This window comes from Aegilops tauschii, chromosome 4 (genome assembly GCF_002575655.3).
Source record: "Aegilops tauschii subsp. strangulata cultivar AL8/78 chromosome 4, Aet v6.0, whole genome shotgun sequence".
NCBI classification, from domain to species: Eukaryota; Viridiplantae; Streptophyta; class Magnoliopsida; order Poales; family Poaceae; genus Aegilops; species Aegilops tauschii.
Window position 1 is genome coordinate 13,510,294 of NC_053038.3, and position 4,991 is coordinate 13,515,284.

Here is a 4,991-nt window from a genome sequence, read left to right on the forward strand (position 1 = left end):
ATCGTCGTCTCTCTACTATAGGCAAGTCACTCAGATTTACCATCCCGTATAGCAAGGCGAACAATAAGAGTAAGTCGGTATGCTGATCAATCCATCCCGCACCCAAATCATTACCTTGTATAAGGTTTAGTGAATCTCGCATTCTAACGCTCGGTCATCCATGCCAGAATTGTAGAATTTCTCTTGTCAACGAACTGGGTTCGGATAAATCCATTGATTCTGCAAGCTGAACAAAAACATCTATCGTTCCTTCACATCTCTCTGGTTTTGCGTAAACTCCTATAAGATCGTCTGTTGATAAAGTCGTAACTTCCTCCAGGGTTTTTCCTTCAGCAAGAGTGTGCTTGCTTCTTGGCAGGTCATGGGGCCTGTGGGTTATGGCCCATCTCATCACTTGCAAACGTCAGATAAAATCCACACAAATTCAAATAAAGCAAAATGTGCTACTGTTGCAATAAAATCCAATAAAAATCATTTTAAAAATACCAAAATGATTTCAAATTTATTTCTCTCCAATTTTCTAATGTAGGGATTCATTTTACCCTAATTTCCATATATTTTATTTTTGGAGAAAAATAATTTGAATAAAACCCAAATAACTCCAAATTGAAAATAATTTCTAAAAGGATTTTAAATTTGATCCTTTTAAACTTCCAACTCATATTTCATATGTTTTGAAGAAGTCATTTTATCTTCTCTCATGAAAATCATTGAGTTGCCTGAAGTTTCTGAATTTGAAATATTTCCAAATGAAATTCAAATCTTTTCAAAACCCTTTTCATTTTATTTAAATGGAAGAAGTCATGTCATCTTCTCTCTAGGATTTTGTATCTGAAAAGAACTTGAATTCACGGAGATTAGAAAGCAAAGGTGAAAGTTTGGGAAAGTCATTTCATTCCCTCTCATTTAACTTTCAAAAGTTTTTGAATTTCACTCAAATTCACTCATCACAGTCAAGCAAACAATCAAAACTATCAATTTAATATAACATTCCAAAATTTAGAATTTTGGGATGTTACAATGGCAACAATACAATACATGTCGTTTCCCTTTCTGTCACTGGGATCGAGCAACGCAAGATTGAACCCAAAGCTAAGCACTTCTCCCATTGCAAGAAAGATCAATCTAGTAGGTGATACGTCTCCAACGTATCTATAAGTTTTTATTGTTCCATGCTATTATATTATTTGTTTTGGATGTTTAATGTGCTTTATCATACACTTTTAAATTATTTTTGGGACTAACCTATTAACCGGAGGCCTAGCCCAAATTGTTGTTTTTTTTGCCTATTTTAGTGTTTCACAGAAAAGGAATATCAAACGGAGTCCAAACGGAATGAAACCTTCGGGAATGTGATTTTTGGAACAAACGTGATCCAGAGGACTTGGAGTGGACGTCAAGCAATCAACAAGGAGGCCACGAGGCAGTGAGGCGCGCCTGCCCCCTGGGCGCGCCCCCCACCCTCGTGGGCTCCTCGTAGCTCCACCGACCTACTTCTTCCTCCTATATATACCTACGTACCACGAAAACATCCAGGAGCACCACGAAACCCTATTTCCACCGCCGTAACCTTCTATACCCGTGAGATCCCATCTTGGGTCCTTTTCTGGCGCTCCGCCGGAGGGGCCATTGATCACGGAGGGCTTCTACATCAACACCATAGCCTCTTCGATGATGTGTGAGTAGTTTACCTCAGACCTTCGGGTCCATAGTTATTAGCTAGATGGCTTCTTCTCTCTCTTTGGGTCTCAATACAAAGTTCTCCTCGATTCTATTGGAGATCTATTCGATGTAATCTTCTTTTGCGGTGTGTTTGTCGAGATCCGATGAATTGTGGGTTTATGATCAAGGTTATCTATGAACAATATTTGAATCTTCCCTGAATTCTTTTATGTAGAATTCTTTTCAACACATAAAAGAATTCAGGGAAGATTCAAGTATTGTTCATAGATAATCTTGATCATAAACCCACAATTCATCGGATCTCGACAAACACATCGCAAAAGAAGATTACATCGAATAGATCTCCAAGAGAATCGAGGAGAACTTTGTATTGAGATCCAAAGAAAGAGAAGAAGCCATCTAGCTAATAACTATGGACCCGAAGGTCTGAGGTAAACTACTCACACATCATCGGAGAGGCTATGGTGTTTATGTAGAAGCCCTTCGTGATCAATGCCCTCTCCGGCGGAACGCCGGAAAAGGCCCCAATATGGGATCTCATGGGTACAGAAGGTTGCGGCGGTGGAAATAGGGTTTCATGGTGCTCCTGGATGTTTTCGGGGTACGTAGGTATATATAGGAGGAAGAAGTAGGTCGGTGGAGCTACGAGGGGCCCACGAGGGTGGGGGCGCGCCCAGGGGGCAGGCGCGCCTCCCTGCCTCGTGGCCTCCTCGTTGATTGCTTGACGTCCACTCCAAGTCCTTTGGATCACGTTTGTTCAAAAAATCACGTTCCCGAAGGTTTCATTCCATTTGGACTCCATTTGATATTCCTTTTCTGCGAAACACTGAAATAGGCAAAAAAACAGAAATTTGGGTTGGGCCTCCGGTTAATAGGTTAGTCCCAAAAATAATATAAAAGTGTACGATAAAGCACATTAAACATCCAAAACAGATAATATAATAGCATGGAACAATCAAAAATTATAGATACGTTGGAGACGTATCATTGGGCACCATGTTTAAGTAGAGATTACAACGGGTAAAAGAGGGGTTACACCGCTGCATAGAGGGGGGAAGAATTGGTGATGAAGGCGGTGAAGTTGTTGGTCTAGATTGTGGTGACGATGATGGCCCCGATGGCACTCCGGCGCCACCGGAAGCGAGGGGGAGAGAGCCCCCCTCCTTCTCCTTCTTCCTTGTCCTTATCCCTAGGTGGGAGAAGGGTTCTCCCTCTGGTCCTTGGTCTCCATGGCATGCGAGGGGCGAGAGCCCCTCCAAGATTGGATCTGTCTCTCTGTCTCTCTCTGTTTCTGCGCTCCCAGATCTGGCCTTTCACTATTTCTTATATTCCCGGAGATCCGTAACTCCGATTGGATTGAAATTTGAACACGATTTTTATCCGGATATTAGCTTTCTTGCGGCGAAAGAAGGGCAACAACCGCCTTACGGGGTGTCCATGAGGGTCAGGGGCGCGCCTGCCCCCTGGGGCGCGCCCCCTGCCTCGTGGCCCCCTCGGGCATCGTCTCACGTTGATTCCACTTCCCAAAATTCATAAATATTCCAAAAAAATCTCCGTCAATTTTTATCCCGTTTGGACTCTATTTGATATGGATTTTCTGCAAAACAAAAAACATGCAACAAACAGGAACTGGCACTGGGCACTGGATCAATATGTTAGTCCCAAAAATAGTATAAAAAGTTGCCAAAAGTATATGAAAGTTGTAGAATATTGGCACGGAACAATAAAAAATTATAGATACGACGGAGATCTATCACCCCTCCTCATCATATAGGTGGGAGGGAGAGGGAAGGCAGCCATGGGGCACCCCAAGTAGGATTTGAATCCTACTTGGATTTTCCCAAGTGCCCCCCCCCCTTCCATAAATTGCCAAAGGGGGAAGGAAAGGGGGAAGAAGGAAGTAGTACTTCCTACTTTTCCGTTTTCCCTTCCCCTCTTTCCTTCTCCTCTTTGGCCGGCCCATATGGGGGGGCACCAGCCCCTTGTGGCTGGTGTGTTTCCCCTCTTGGCCCATAAGGCCCATATCTTTTGTTGGGGGGGTGCCCGGAACCCCTTCCGGTGATCCGATATGTACCCGGTACCCTCCGGAACACTTCCGGTGTCCGAATATCATCGTCTTATATATCAATCTTTACCTCTCGACCATTTTGAGACTCCTCGTCATGTCCGTGATCTCATCCGGGACTTCGAACAACATTCGGTCACCAAATCACATAACTCATATAATACTATATCATCATCGAACGTTCAGCGTGCAGACCCTACGGGTTCGAGAACTATGTAGACATGCCCGAGACACCTCTCCGGTCAATAACCAGTAGCGGAACCTGGATGCTCATATTGTCTCCCACATATTCTATGAAGATCTTTATCGGTCGAACCGTTATGACAACATACGTTATTCCCTTTGTCATCGGTATGTTACTTGCCCGAGATTCGATCGTCAGTATCTTCATACCTAGTTCAATCTCATTACCGGCAAGTCTCTTTACTCGTTCCGTAATACATCATCTTGCAACTAACTCATTAATCACTTTGCTTGCAAGGCTTCTTATGATGTGTATTACCGAGAGGGCCCAGAGATACCTCTCCGATACTCGGAGTGACAAATCCTAATCTTGATCTATGGCAACCCAACAAACACCTTCAGAGATACCTGTAGAGCATCTTTATAATCACCCAGTTATGTTGTGACGTTTGATAGCACACAAGGCATTCCTCTGGTATCCGGGAGTTGCATAATTTCATAGTCGAAGGAATATGTATTTGACATGAAGAGAGCAATAGCAATAAAACTGAACGATCATAATGTAAGCTAACGAATGGGTCTTGTCCATCACATCATTCTCCTAATGATGTGATCCCATTTATCAAATGACAACACATGTCTATGATTAGCAAACTTAACCATCTTTGATCAACGAGCTAGTCTAGTAGTGTCTTACTAGGGACATGGTATTTTTTCTACGTATCCACACATGTATCAAGTTTCCGGTTAATACAATTCTATCATGAATAATAAACATTTATCATGAAATAAGGAAATAGAAAATAATAACTTTATTATTGCCTCTAGGGCATATTTCCTTCCGAGAGAAAGTAAAGGAGAGCTGAAAGCATAAGTTGGGGTAAAAGATCAGCCATTACAGAACAAAGCGGTAAGGAATAAGGACAACAACTGGTGCAAGGAAAATACCAACAAAGACAAGAAGCTAACGCCAATCATAACTTTGCAAAACCCTAATATTCAACTATGGATAAGTGAGCCACAATATTAAAATCCAATCAGAGGGAATAATAAGAGTACA